This window comes from Entelurus aequoreus, linkage group LG02 (assembly GCF_033978785.1).
Source record: "Entelurus aequoreus isolate RoL-2023_Sb linkage group LG02, RoL_Eaeq_v1.1, whole genome shotgun sequence".
Lineage (NCBI taxonomy): Eukaryota > Metazoa > Chordata > Actinopteri > Syngnathiformes > Syngnathidae > Entelurus > Entelurus aequoreus.
Window position 1 is genome coordinate 56,791,750 of NC_084732.1, and position 16,031 is coordinate 56,807,780.

At 37.5% G+C, this 16,031-nt stretch overlaps 2 protein-coding genes and 2 long non-coding RNA genes across 5 annotated transcripts in view; 3 read left to right on the forward strand and 1 right to left on the reverse strand.

Annotated features, from left to right (window-relative positions):
• LOC133636079 (uncharacterized) overlaps window positions 1–16,031 on the reverse strand; it is a 56,081-nt gene that overhangs the window by 30,269 nt on the left and 9,781 nt on the right. The window lies entirely within an intron of this gene.
• large2 (LARGE xylosyl- and glucuronyltransferase 2) overlaps window positions 1–16,031 on the forward strand; it is a 161,682-nt gene that overhangs the window by 15,859 nt on the left and 129,792 nt on the right. The window lies entirely within an intron of this gene.
• On the forward strand, window positions 3,147–6,430 carry LOC133663651 (uncharacterized). Its single transcript, XR_009828389.1, has 10 exons — window positions 3,147–3,251; window positions 3,506–3,583; window positions 4,817–4,894; window positions 4,984–5,058; window positions 5,164–5,190; window positions 5,309–5,501; window positions 5,704–5,822; window positions 5,976–6,067; window positions 6,183–6,260; window positions 6,350–6,430. It is a non-coding gene; the product is annotated as an uncharacterized LOC133663651 (long non-coding RNA).
• LOC133663654 (uncharacterized) lies at window positions 6,550–7,715 on the forward strand. The gene is made up of 3 exons (XR_009828390.1): window positions 6,550–6,664; window positions 6,867–6,937; window positions 7,614–7,715. It is a non-coding gene; the product is annotated as an uncharacterized LOC133663654 (long non-coding RNA).

Below are 16,031 nucleotides of genomic sequence, written 5' to 3' on the forward strand. Positions count from 1 at the left end.
AACCATGTTTGCCCTCAGTGCCCTCTTTGGCAACTTGTCAGCCTCTTCATTCCTTTGCACTCCTACATGTGCTTGCACCCAAAGGACTGTGACCCCACACCCCTTGTCTGATCTGATATAGAGTGAAATGATATGATAATCTTAATACTGATGCCGAGTCTTATTGTGTGATGTTATTTCCTCCCATTGTCATGCCAACAATACTTCTACAATCTCTACTGTGTACAGCTTTAACCCATTTCCAGGTATTTTATGTACGGTATGCCCATTCCCTTTACTGCAGGGGTGTCCAAACTTTTTCCACTGAGGGCCGTACACGGAAAAATTTAACCATGCCGTAAAACAAAATATATGGATTTTTTTTAACCTTTAGGGCTCCCAGGGACCATAAAGGGTCTCAGTCATTAAAATGTAAAAAATAAGTCAAATTATTATTATTTTTTATTTAACGCTTACAGTAAATCTCTATATCAACTTCAGGTTGATATAAAGTAAAACTGAAATATGCAGTATTTAGTAATTAGAGCCCTAAAAGATCAATAATGCAGGACGCCATTGATTTTAATTATTTAATATTTTTGAGTAATCACAGTGAAATGTTAAATAAAATCCTACTAAATATATTTGGGATCCAAAAGGTCCCCCACACATAAAGTGATACATTTTTATTATTATTTTTTTTACTTTTAACACTTAAATTACGAGATCAACTTCAGATATATCTGTCGATTTTACGTTTGAACTATTATTTTGTTTGTATTATGCTCTTTTGTCAAATAAAACTTTGATGTTTTTTTATGGCAACCACACAATATATGCAATATTTTTTCCACATAAAACATTTTAAAGTGATATTTTTTAAGTAATAATTCATTAAAACATAGATTTTTAGTCTTTTTTTTTTTTTTTAGCAATGGCAAAAAAAAAGGAAAATAAACAAAAACAAAAGAATAAAAACAGCCTGCATGGCAGCTTTGTGTCAACATTGCAACTTTTTCTTGTTAGATTTCACCTCATTCCACTTTTTTTAAATGTTGTTTTAAATTTTTGCAATATTATCAATTTTGCAATTTTTGCAGAATGTGTGGCGGGCCGGTAAACAATTAGCTGCGGGCCGCAAATGGCCCCCGGGCCGCACTTTGGACACCCCTGCTTTACTGCTATTGTCACGCCAAATCCTGATATCCCTGTTTCCAAATGTTCTGCTCTGTCTGTCTCACTCAGGACTCGCTTGCATGTTCCTTCGAAAAGCATCTGTGTAAAATTGTGACTTTGTGTTAATTTTCAAATGTATATGACAAAATACCCAAGTATTGAAGACTGTGCCCCCACCCAAAGTAGGTCGAATTGTTTCAATTGAATGTGTTTATACCTAAATGACACCTCTTTGTTTAGACTTTGTGGCTTGTTGAGGAGTCTTTCTATTCATTTCTATAATGAAAGTTTGTCCAATGTACAGTAGCTGCAGAGGAGCCATTGCAATACACCAAAGCTGGTTGGTATCTTGATGTAAAGTATTAGTTATACATTGTTCTTAATATTACAATTATATCAATACTTGTTTTGCCGAAATTGAAGGGAACAATGGATTATTCTTTTTCTCCATCATATGTTTGCGTTTGTTGAAGTGAAGACGTTTGTGACAAATTGCAAAGAGAAAGAGCAAGAGCTGCTACTTCCTGATTCTCCAGTGGTGCTGAGTCAGGGTTGGAGTTAGAAGAAGGATGAAGTGGTTGTTAAATATTTCAAGACTCTAATATTTATTTTGGGGGGAACCAACATGTTCTCCATATATATGTATATATATATATATATATATATATATATATATATATATATATATATATATATATATATATATATATATATATATATATATATATATATATATATATATATATATATATATATATATATATATATATATATATATATATATGTATATCTCCATATATATATATATATATATATATATATATATATATATATATATATATATATATATATATACACACAGTATATATATATATGTATATGGAGATATATATATATATATGTTCTCCATATATATATATATATATATATATATGGAGAACACAGTATATATACTATATACTGTGCATGTGTTCATATAGCACCATTCCCATTGGTGCCAGGAAATCTTGTGTTTTGTCCTTCTTGTCTTCCCAGTCCAAACCTTATAATGCATCAACAAATGTATGGCTCCAACATGCTAATTGCGCTTCTGGTCCGTCTTGAAAAAAATTTCTACATCAGTAAAAGAGCGGAGAAGACTAAATATTTATTCATCTATTTGTAAGTGTTGATTTATTCGGAAGGATTGATTTTTGACGTGCAGAGACTTTGCAAGTAAAGCTGCATTTATCCATCCACCTATCTCCTCCGCTTATCAGAGGTCAGGTCGCGGGGGCTGCAGCCTAAGCAGAACAGACTTTCCTCTCCCCAGCCACTTCGTCCAGCTACTTCCAGAGAATCCTGAGGCATTCCCAGACCAGACAAAGTCCCCCCAATGTGTCCTCCCACACAGCAGAAGACTGCTATACGGATCCGCCTTCAAGTCGCCCAACCCGCGTTACTGTCACATTCGTTTTGGCTCCGCCTAGAGGATACAGCTCCGCCTCTGAAAATTGTACGGTCAGACAGCTGATCCTGAGCGGACTCGTGTCTGATTCGCATACGCGGACGCCACAAACCAAACCGGCGCGCGCCGCCTTGAGTTATAGGCTCCGCCTACGCGTGCTGAGCCGACCAATGTCTGCACCCGCAGACGTGGACGCGCCTACTAGCGTGTACGCGCATGAGCCAAGATCTCTGGACTTTCTTTGCTGGAACACGAACGTAAGTATAGATTTATTGCTACATTCGCAGTAAAGATCAGCCTTTGTGTTTCCATAATCATTTATGTATGATTGTAATGACGTTGTTTGATATTAGGACTAGCAGTAAAACTTTATATTCTGTAAAAAAAGGCTATTTTATTTCCAGCGCCGCCTCCCAGAATGCTTTGCATGGGGACGTGCGTCTGACGTCACGTATACAGAAAATTCGAAATGGCTGCACGCGGTAGGTGAGGCCCGAGCGAAGAAAAGTGGAAAAGAGTGTTATTTGTCAAAAAACCCACACAACGACGGTCATTTTTTCGCCGTGCTATTGTAAAATTGTCTTTTATCTGTGTTTTGTGTTCTGGGGGACCCCGACTCCAGAATGTGAAAGTTTCCCGCGTGAAGCCGGTGAGCAAAAAGTTCAATACAGTTAACTTAGGCCATCTTTTGTCAGAGGCTGTGAATGTGTGTAGGTTACATGCTACGATATTCCACATATTTCCAACTGCTTGAAACGAAAGCGTATTACTTTATTGTCAGTGTTGTTTAGGCCCAGGTCACTAACATTACTGCGTTAGTCAACAACGTAACGTTAACGGAGTGGAAACAGCCGTTCTTTGCCATTAATATGAGTGTGTATTATTTCTTTCTTTGTTCTTTAGTGGAGCTCGAGATCCTGTTTACTGTGGACTAGCTGTGTGTGACGCCCTGTTGTTTTTGTTTCCATTACAAAAAAAAAGGTATGTCTATGTGTTTTTTGGCATAGTTAATTGTAGAAAAAAATATAAAATGAGGTGATGTGAGTGGGAAAAATTGCTGCACATATTAAGGATCCTTGTTCTTGATCTATATTTTTGTTATTTGCTGATGTATATATTTTATATGCTGTTTTTTATTTAATTAATTTATTAGAGACTATTTTATGCTTTATTTACCTTTTTTATTATTATTATTTTATTTACTATTATTATTATTATTTCCACATGTAAGCATAAATAATTGATCATATTAGTACATTGTTTGATTGCTTTACTTAATGCATTCCATAATTTAATTCCACATACTGATATACTGAAGGTCTTAAGTGTTGTACGTGCGTACAAACGTTTTAAATTACATTTCTCTCTAAGATTATTTTTCTCCTCTTTTTTTGAGACGAATTGTTGTATATTCTTGGGTAGCAGGTTATAGTTTGCTTTGTTTATAATTTTAGATGTTTACAAATTCACTATGTCGTGGAATTTCAGTATCTTTGATTCAATAAATAAAGGATTTGTGTGTTCTCAATATCCAACATTATATATTATTGTAACTGATCTTTTTTGTAACACCGTTAATGAATGAAGTGTACATTTGTAAGTATTTCCCCATATTTCTACACAATAACTCAGATATGTAACACTAGTGAACAGTAGAGAATATGAAGTGAAATTTTTTGTCTAGAACATGTTTTGCTTTATTCATTATTGACGTGTTTCTTGCTACTTTATGTTGTATATTTTTTACTTGAGATTTCCAGTTCAATTTATCATCAATCATTATACCTAGAAATTTGGTTTCATTTACTCTTTCAATTTCTATTCCGTCTATTTGTATTTGTGTTTGACTTTCTTTTCTACTGTTACCAAATAGCATTATTTTAGTTTTACTGAGATTCAAAGATAGTCTGTTTTTGTCAAACCATCTTTTTAATTTGTTAATTTCTTCTGTTATTATTTGTATTATCTTCTGTGTGTTCTCTCCTGAACAAAACACTGTTGTATCATCCGCAAATAATACTAACTTTAAATCTTTTGTAACTTTACAAATGTCATTTATCTAGACATTGAATAATTTAGGTCCTATATTGATCCCTGAGGTACACCACAGGATATATTTAGCGTTGTAGACGAAACCACCACATTAATATTAAAGATATGGTTAACATTCTTAGTGCTAAAGATATTCCCCTCTCCTTGTATCCCTTCTCCCAGCTCCACCGTCTCGCCGAGTGCCAGCAAGAGTCATGAGTACTTGTCAACTCGACTCCTCAACTGGAGATAACTTTCTAGGTAAAGACTGATCTCCAAAATAATATCTCAGCATCCAGTAACCATGGTTAACAGATCACAACCATTTAATACCAATTTATCTCCCTTAGCACCTCACCATGGGGAAGGATGTATTCATACGCCTTCACCAGCACATGCATTAAACATGCAGAGAGTTACACAAGGTAGGGACTGATCTCTGTATACACTACACCCATAATTTCAAACCCTACTTTACGATTGAGCTGAAGTTCTGACTATTATGACCTGTACTTTTACCTTTCTTATAGTTCTTACCACCTTGGGGCACCATTCAGGTAAAATCTCAGCTCATCTTACTTGCTTATTTGTATACACTAACACCTGTGCATGCTTTTGTCCACGTTGTTCCTTTGACGATGAATAAATACCCCTTTTCTTTCTTTCTACATTAAGGGTGCCTTTTCATCTGATTAAATTTATAATGAACAGGGACATTGCGGTTGTCCCAAGTGGATGGTATGATGATAGGATGGTTTTCTGGCCCAGCTATAAAAACACACCGACAGAATTGAAAGGGCCGCTTTAAATGAGGAGCAGCATGAGCCAAACTGGCCAAGATTTGACGTTTCTGTTGTCCGAACTTGTGGTATGCAAATTCATAATCTTCTTGTTTAAAAATAACGTCATAGTTGCTTCTCTTTATGCTTGGAATAACCTATTGTGTCTATGTTCTGACCAGGTCTCTTGTAAGGGAGAGACCTGATTTATCATCATCAATAATAATAATATTCTGTTCAGCTCTACAGCTAATTTGAAACTCATGTTCATTTTAACATATTCAATTTTAGACAACTACAAAGACGCATTAAAAATAATGCAACAATATGGAAAGGGCTGCAACACCTCAGACCTGCAATCTGAGGCAGAGAATGAGGAGCTGCCAGAAAAAAAGGAACAGGAAGCCAGTGTAAGTGTGTTCCGTCTTGTTTTTGTCATGTTTCTACAGTAATAGGAAGGTTATTTCCGGTAGCATTCAAAAATAGACCAGAGATGATTGTACTATATGTATATTTGGCAATTTTGGTATTGCAATAATCCTAATGATATGGTTACCCAACAGCCATCGTCTCGGGGACTCAGATGATAGCGAAGAAGACCCGGGAAATAGTGACCTCACATCTCTGGGGTTGGCAAGCCAATTGCACAGGCAGAGTAAGGAATAATCTCTTAACATCGAAAACAACAAAACCACCACATTAATATTAAAGATATGGTTAACATTCTTAGTGCTAAAGATATTCCCCTCTCCTTGTATCCCTTCTCCCAGCTCCACCGTCTCGCCGAGTGCCAGCAAGAGTCATGAGTACTTGTCAACTCGACTCCTCAACTGGAGATAACTTTCTAGGTAAAGACTGATCTCCAAAATAATATCTCAGCATCCAGTAACCATGGTTAACAGATCTCAACCATTTAATACCAATTTATCTCCCTTAGCACCTCACCATGGGGAAGGACGCATTCATATGCCTTCACCAGCACCTGCATTAAACATGCAGAGAGTTACACAAGGTAGGGACTGATCTCTGAAATATTAGTGTATAGATAGGCCCCTTGGGTATTACCAGTCATGGTTAACTGATGGCTCTCTCACAATGCCCACCTCACTAGGAGCGGCAGTCCCTCCTCGACTCCCACCACCCCCCTCACCAGCAGCCCTCAACATGTGGCAGACAGAGGAGCCTGGATCCAGCCTGGCCTACAGGCCAACATGGCGAGGGGGAAGAATGGCCGACAACATTTCCTGCTCTGGTGAGCAATAACTGACAAATACCGGATGGTCATTCTGTGCCACAAATTTTGGAAAAAATTCAAATTCACAAGCAATCACATATTTTCTTCAAACTTTGTCAATAACTTTTGTCATTAACTAAGGTCAATAGCTAATGTCAGGATTAGAGTAATGAGGATAAACACTGTAACATGTTAATTTTATACTGCTGTTTGTCAACAGCGCCTGAGGTAATCCAGATCCTTAGCCTGCTGGAAACTATTAAGCACAACCAAGACCAGCTGATTGCGAAGGTAAACTTCTTAAGCCTTGAATAGGTCAATAATTCATAATGACATTGATTTTGATTCATTATTATTTTTTAAAGAAAGAAACAGCCTACATGGCAGCTTTGTGTGATTAGAGTAAACATTGCTACATTTTCTTGTTACATTTCACTTGTTTGCTCTTTAAATACCACTTTTAATGTTTTTTATTTATTTCGATCATATTTTTAAAAAATGTGCCCTTGGGCCGTTAAAAATGACCTGCAGGCCGCAAATGGCCCCCGGGGCCGCACTTTGGACACCCCTGGCCTACACGAATACAAACATAGAATGATAGTACAAATATAATAAGAAAACAATGTCAACCTCCCAAAGTTGGGTTATGGATATTTATTTATGCCCCCCACCCCCAAACCCCCGCCGCCGTCATCCAATAGAGCCACACAAGTACTCTGATCAAGGAACCAAATAACGATATTGTTTAAACATTTTGGATGTCTTGCACACCTATACCCTGATCACAAATTCATAGTTTACGCACCTTATTTTAACCACCTCCAGTAACTTTAAGTCATGTTTTTTTTTTCAAATGTAATCTCCTTAATACCTATCACATATTTTGTATTGTGTAAGCATACTTGGCTTTGGATGCTTCCTACCATAAACATAAACGTATCTGTCTTGTAATCTTGTTTGATTACAGGTGCTGTGAGTAAAAATGTGTTGACAAGGTCAGCCACGGACGCTGAGGTCACCAAACACGCCATCAGGTGGTTCAACTTGGCGGGGGATCGGGCAACGAGGATCGAGACGAGTCCCGCTTCCAGTTGTTTTAACCCCCCAAGATCCCCCCCACACACGTGTAAAGCGACTTTGGGTATTTAGAAAAGCGCTATATAAATCCCAGGTATTATTATTTTGAAAATAAGATAAAGGGGTCCAAAACGGCCAGATGAGCCAGGGTTTTTATGAGTCCGTTGCTGGTCCGCGGCGGGAGGTTAGGCTTTGATCTCGGGAGCGGAGTGGATGCAGCGCGCCGTCACGGCGCACCCGCCGCGGAAATAAGGCTTTGATCATGGGTGCGGAGCGCATTCAGCGCGCCACCACGGCGGATCCGCTACCTGCCGCCGTGGCGGATACGTTCCTGAGTGCAAATGGACGCCGATGCTGGTCCGTTTCGCGGTTCCGTTCCGGAAAGCGCGATACCTGCGCGGGGGATCCGCCGCGGAGTGTTTTTGCTGTGTGGGCTGGGTCTTCTACGTGGCTCTCTACCGGTCAGACGTGCCTTAGGGAGGTGTTATGATGCCCAAAGCACCTCATTTGGCTCCTTACGATGTGGAGGGGCAGCACCGTCTTAACTCTGAGCTCCTCCTAAATGACAGAACTTCTAAATGACTGCAGGGCCACAACATTAGGTACACCTGCAGACTGCAGCACGGATTTCATATTTCATTCATTCACAACTCCTCCAACACGAACATTATTGTTTTTGCACTTTTTGGCTTCTTATTAAATAACTTTTTTAAATAGATTCAATCTTGCACGTGGAAAGTTTAAGTGTGGGCTTTAGTTGATATAACACTCCCGTCAGGGGGTGCATTCCACGGCGGGGGTGCATTAATCCAGCACAACAGCGGCGCGTGGACTTCATTTATAAGTAAAGGTAAGACCATAATGACGTTTTTTTTATTAAATGTGCTTTTTTGTGTGCTACAGTTTGTATGTGTAAAGTTAAAGTTAAGTTAAAAGTACCAATGATTGTCACACACACACTAGGTGTAATGAAATTTGTCCTCTGCATTTGACCCATCCCCTTGATCACCCCCTGGGAGGTGAGGGGAGGTGAGGGGAGCAGTGGGCAGCAGCAACGCCATGCCCGGGAATAATTTTTGGTGATTTAACCCCCAATTCCAACCCTTGATGCTGAGTGCCAAGCAGGGAAGGATGCTGGTATGAGCTTTTAAACATAACCCGTTAACTGCTGCCAATCAAATGGTGAATAAGATACTCTTTAGGGTTCATATGTTTGTAAATCTGACTGTGATGAAGTCAGTGCCTCACCAGCCATGAACCTCACCGCACGTCACTGCAACATACATAAACCGGTAAACTGAGAGCTCTCTCTTTCTTCACCGGGACAGATTGAAACAGGGTTGACATGGTCAAAATTAGGACACAAATGAATTTGGAATAAGGCTGCAACATAACAGAATGTGGGAAAAAGTGAAGCGCTTTGAATACTTCCCAGATGAACTGTAAATAAAGTAGCCTCTCTTAAATGGGTTATACTTGTATAGCGCTTTTCTACCTTCAAGGTACTCAAAGCGCTTTCACATTCCACATTCACCCATTCACACACACATGGCGGGAGCTGCCATGCAAGGCGCTAACCAGCAGCCATCAGGAGCAAGGGTGAAGTGTCTTGCCCAAGGACACAACGGACGTGACTAGGATGGTAGAAGGTGGGGATTGAACCCCAGTAACCAGCAACCCTCCGATTGCTGGCACGGCCACTCTACCAACTTCGCCACGACGTCTCTCTTCTCTCTTATGTAAAACCTATAATTTTAAAATATCTTTGCTTCTATAATGTAACATTTGGTTAATTTACTTTTGTTCTATATTCACTCTTTGGCAGTCCTGATGGCAGTTATCTTCCTGTATTGAAGTCAGGGTAAAGATGACAACACGTAACACTAGCAGGAAGTGCAGGAAAGGCTTGACCGTCCAAATTCACAACGCTGTTCGCAGCTTGAGGAGGATCTTCTTAAGGTGTGACGTCCCTTGACTGCATGGACAGAATCCTTGGGCGGTTGTAGACCTGAAATTTGGACAACGCCATGGATGCACATGATGACGATGTAGAAGAAAATCCAAACTTTGTACAAACATATTGACAAATAAGATACTTTTATTTGCAACGTAACAGGGGTCCTCATCAGGAAGCATTATATTAGGCCTCCCAACAGCTGTCAATGTGTTAATGACATCTGTGTTGAGCGAACAGTGATATGTTCCATGATGGGTTTTGCTACTACCAGAAGGAATGAAGCATCCAAGGATGTGTAGGTTGTGTTTTGATTGATTGATTGAAACTTTTATTAGTAGATTGCACAGTACAGTACATATTCTGTACAATTGACCACTAAATGGTAACACCCGAATAAGTTTTTCAACTTGTTTCATGGTACAAATACTGTATATACTATCAGCATAATACAGTCATCACACAAGTTAATCATTAGAGTGTATAGATTTAATTATTTACATTATTTACAATCCGGGGGTGGGGTGGGAAGGGGCCGGGGGGGTTTAGGTTTGGTTGATATCAGCACTTCAGTCATCAACAATTGCATCATCTGAGAAATGGACATTGTAACAGTGTAGGTCTGACTTGGTAGGATATGTACAGCGAGCAGTGAACATAGTGAGTTCAGAAAGCATAAGAACAAGTATATACATTTGATTATTTACATTTGATTATTTACAATCCGGGGAGGTGGGATGTGGAGGGGGGAGGGTAAACATGTTAAACATTCCTAATTTGATTCAAACAGCCTCGTCATTGAACTTTGACAGTAAATGTTGTTTTATATGAACTTTTATGACCACATAATTTATAACAAATAAATTTAAACAAAAGAAAAAACATATCTTCAAGTTTTTACAGAAGTTCAGGCCATGATCATGTGGTGGTGGACCTGAACAACTAAATAGTGTCTATGCCCTGACTGTACTGGACATTTGTTTGTATAGTATTATAGGATGGGATAGGATAGACTTTATTTGTTGACCAATGGGAAATTTATGTATTGCAGTGCAGATACAACAAGTCCCCTCCACAATAAGGTAAAAACACATGAAACCAAGAGGGAAACACGAAAGAAAGCACAGAGCTGATGCAACCAGCTGCCACTTCAGCCATCTACTGTACTGTACTGCTCTGTCATCACCCCCAATCACTATTTTGGAGTGTTCATCTGAAAATATACACAATGTTAATGGTGGTATCTATTTTGATTCATGCTCATCTCTTGAACTGCAAAAGAAGTATAAGTGTACTTCTTTGTATGTTTTTATAGCTGTGTGTGGGCTGTGACTCAACCTTGAGTGTACACCTCGCCTCTCTACATTTGCCCACACGTATACAACTTTCACGGTGAGAGGTGGATATAAGTGGGCTCCTTCTTTAGATTGGTGACTGCATGTGTGTTTCCGCGATCAATACCTCCTCTTCCAGCTGCTCTCAAGCTTCAAACAACCACACAAAATCACGTATTACTGCCAACTTAGCCTCTGTAAAGAATGGATTGTGACACGAGACAGAATACAGCCAAGGATTTTTTAAATCACCTCTTTTAGGTGGGAGTGGTTAATTTGTTCATACCACACACAAAACAGGAAGTCAATTTCTGTGTCCTTTCTTCCTCATGTAAAGCACTGGGCATCCTGCTCTGAGGAGGCGCCGAAGCACACTTAACATTTCTGAGTGTTAGGTGAATAGGCTTTTGGACAGCATGTGCTCGAGTACGACTGCAAAATGATCCACCATGCGGCCAAATAAAGTAGTGAGTGCCAGCAATTTGAAAGATAATTAAAATTCCAAAAACTTTGTTTATCTCTGAGGGACAAGTCAAGGCACATTGAGCATTAAATGGTAAATATAAAAAAGGCAGCGTAAACTTTTAACAGCTGTAATCACAGATTATAAATACAGAAACACATCTGGTCAATAATTACACACACAATAAAGTTAATGTTAAAAATGCTAAAATACTCAAGGTAAAAAGTTATACAGGATACAATTATAGATATAATATATATATATATATATATATATATATATATATATATATATATATATATATATATATATATATATATATATATATATATATATATATATATATATATATATATATATATATATATATATATATATATATATATATATATAATGCTAATACTATTTGTATATTTTTATCTATATAGTACTAAATGCATTCTATTGCAAATAGGTATCAGCTGTAGAGTGCAAAATTGCTGATTTAATTAGTATTTATTTTTGTGATCAGCCTGACCTGAGCCTTGTTCGGCATGTTGTATGTGCTGGTTTATGTGTTAAATCAGAGGTGCCCAAACTTTTTGTCTCCAAGGACCAAAGTGAAAATGTACCAATGGCCGCGGGCCAAACAGCAATTTTAAGCATAAAAGACAAACAGCCTAAACGTAAATAATAAAGTGCCTTTAATTAGTGCAAATAACATGGATAGATGACAACTTGCTAGTCTTGAAAATATGCAATCCATAAGTGTTTGAGCTTGAAAGAGGTCAGTTAAAATACGTGTTTACTAATAAACGACTTGCTGGGCCATATTTGTGTTAAACCAATTCTATTTTTTGTGCTTAAATCATGGTTTTATATCATTTGACAAGTTGAAATCCAGGGACCCCAGCCTAAATGCAGAAAACGCACTGTGCGAAGAACCCCTCGATCCGTGGAGGGCCCTTTTTTGCGTGAAAAAGCGCATATAAAATGTCAATTAATGAATGATAGGGCGCTTCTTGTAAAATTCTACCGCAGAAGTATTCTTTAGAAACTTCTTGTTTTGTCACTGACAAGGAAATAATGGCAACATTCCCCATTTTGTCCCTGTGGCGCAATGGAATAGTACTTGTCTTGCGAAGCAGTAGGCACTCATGGGCTCAAATACGGGTTGTTTTAAGATCGATAAATGTATGTTTTAATTATGTTAAAATGTGTATTTTGTAGTTAAAAAAATGTAGAGAACAGTTCATTTCCCATGACTTTGTTTTAGTACAAAACATGCATCAACTACAATTCAAGTTTGAATAAAACATTATAAAAATAGTTTTAAATGAATTAAAACAAATGTAAAAGGATTTTCAAGGTGGAGGGGGGCTTCCAATGAAAATTTTGCTTAAGGCCCCAATTTATCCCCAGGCGGCTCTGTTCAGACCTGTTAAACTTTATGCAGATATATATAATTATCTGATATGATTAAAATCAAGAGTAAGAGTATATGTATATACTGTATCCATCCATCCATTTTCTACCGCTTGTCCCTTTCGGGGTCGCGGGGGGGTGCTGGAGCCTATCTCAGCTGCATTCGGGCAGAAGGCGGTGTACACCCTGGACAAGTCGCCACCTCATCGCAGAGCCAACACAGATAGACAGACAACATTCACACTTGCATTCACACACTAGGGCCAATTTAGTGTTGCCAATCAACCTATATATACTGTATATATATATATATATATATATATATATATATATATATATATATATATATATATATATACACTACCGTTCAAAAGTTTGGGGTCACTCAAACAATTTTGTAGAATAGCCTTCATTTCTAAGAACAAGAATAGACTGTCGAGTTTCAGATGAAAGTTCTCTTTTTCTGGCCATTTTGAGCGTTTAATTGACCCCACAAATGTGATGCTCCAGAAACTCAATCTGCTCAAAGGAAGGTCAGTTTTGTAGCTTCTGTAACGAGCTAAACTGTTTTCAGATGTGTGAACATGATTGCACAAGGGTTTTCTAATCATCAATTAGCCTTCTGAGCCAATGAGCAAAGACATTGTACCATTAGAACACTGGAGTGATAGCAGCTAGAATAGTCATTTACCACATTAGCAATGTATAGAGTGTATTTCTTTAAAGTTAAGACTAGTTTAAAGTTATCTTCATTGAAAAGGACAGTGCTTTTCCTTCAAAAATAAGGACATTTCAATGTGACCCCAAACTTTTGAACGGTAGTATATATATATATATATATATATATATATATATATATATATATATATATATATATATATATATATATATATATATATATATATATAGATATAGATACAGTGGGGCAAAAAAGTATTTAGTCAGCCACCCATTGATTGTCAATGGGTGGCTGACTAAATACTTTTTTGCCCCACTGTATATATATATATATATATATATATATATATATATATATATATATATATATATATATATATATATATATATATAAATATATATATATATATATATATATATATATATATATATATATATATATATATATATATATATGTGTATGTATACATAGGCGCCGAAGCACCCACGGACAATGTCGAGCAGCCACATGGAATTGAGGGCAACTTTCAATCTTTAAAATAATTTTTGAAAACTGAATCTTGCTGATGTGAATTTTGTGGCAAGTTTGGTCCATTTTACATGATAAACAAATCACTAATCATATAGTCCATAATTACTAAAGTCTAAGCAAGATTTCATTGTGCCCGTTAACGGAATAATGACACGATCATCTTGACTTTGAACACATTGCACACGTGCGAATGAAGGACATGCTTACTCAACAACCATACATGTCACAGTAAGGGTGGAAGTATGAACAATGCCAACACTGTCCTAAACATGTGCCATATAGTGAAATCACCCTGAACAACACTGACAAACACATTTGGGAACAAATATATTTGCACCGCAACACAACATTAACACTACAGAACACATTCCCAGAATTTCCTGCAGCACCAACTCTTTCGAGACGCTGCAATATAAACAAACGCCATTGGTGGATCTACACCTAACATCCACTGTAATGATACTAAGTACAATAGCGTATCTAGTCGATACTACTATGATTACATCGATATTTTTTAGCATCACAAAATCGTCTTTCATTTAAAAAAAAATTATATCATGTTTATAAACTCAGGAAATATGTCTCTGGACACATGACGACTTTTACAGCATTGGAAAACATTAACAATGTTTGTGTCATGTTTGTCCTCCCATACCGGGGGTCGGCAACCTGCGGCTCTCGAGCTGAATGCGGCTCTTTAGCACCGCCCTAGTGGCTCTTTGAGCTTTTTCAAAAAATATATACAAATGGAAAAAGTTGGGGAAAAAAATATATTTTGTTGTTTTAATAATGTTTGTGTAGGAGGACAAACAGAACACAAACCTTCCTAATTGTCAGAAAGCCTACTGTTTAATATGTTTGTGTTTATGCTTCACTGATGACAGTATTTGGCCAGCGCCGTTTTGTCCTACTAATTTCGGCTGCTCTTGAACTCCACGTGTAGAACTTTCTCAGACGCTGCCACAGAAAGACGTGTTTTATGCCACTCCTTCTTTGTCTCATTTTGTCCACCAAACGTTTCATGCTGTGCGTGAAAGCACAAAGGTGAACTTTGTTGATGTTGTTGACTTGCGTGGATCTTTTAATCGATGCTAACATGCTATTTAGGCTAGCTGTATGTACATATTGCATCATTATGCCTCGTTTGTATGTATATTTGAGTTCATTTAATTTCCTTTACTTATGTCTTTTGATATTGATATTTGCATGTCTCATGACACATTATCTGTATGTCATATTGGCTGCATTTCTGATAGTTGTTTGTGTGCCATGTTGTTCCAGACCACAACAAAAGATTGTAATAAATTGATTAGAAGAAGGCAGCCTGTCCTTTCCTTTAACTTGGACACACACATCTATACCTTTGGCCATTCTAAGCCAGTCATTTCCAGGAGTTATCTCACTCTCTGAGACACTTACTTAATGTGTTGCCTTCATTATAACACTCACATAAGGCTTTTTACTTTTTGCGGCTCCAGACAGATTTGTTTTTTGGCTCTTTCAACATGTTGGGTTGCCGACCGCTGTCCTATACAAACCATATTAAAACCAATAATATTTTTTTCCCCAGCTTTTTTCATTTTCATACATTTTTGAAAAAGCTCCAAGGTGGGTTGCCGACCCCCGGTTTAGAGGGTCCTTGGCCTGGAAAATGTTTAAGAACCCTAATTTAAAGTTAACTTTGTAAAAGACAAAGAAAAAAAGTGTTGCATTGCTCTTCTCTCACCGTCCACCTCTCTGCTTGTCACCATCTTGGCCAACAAGTTTTCAATTAAGTTAAAAGTAATGTTAAATCTTTATTTATGTATTTCATTCATCATTTACATATACAAACGTTGGCATTTTACGTATTTTTTTGCATTTAAAACTATCATCATTAGATATAAATACACTACCGTTCAAAAGTTTGGGGTCACCCAAACAGTTTTGTGGAATAGCCTTCA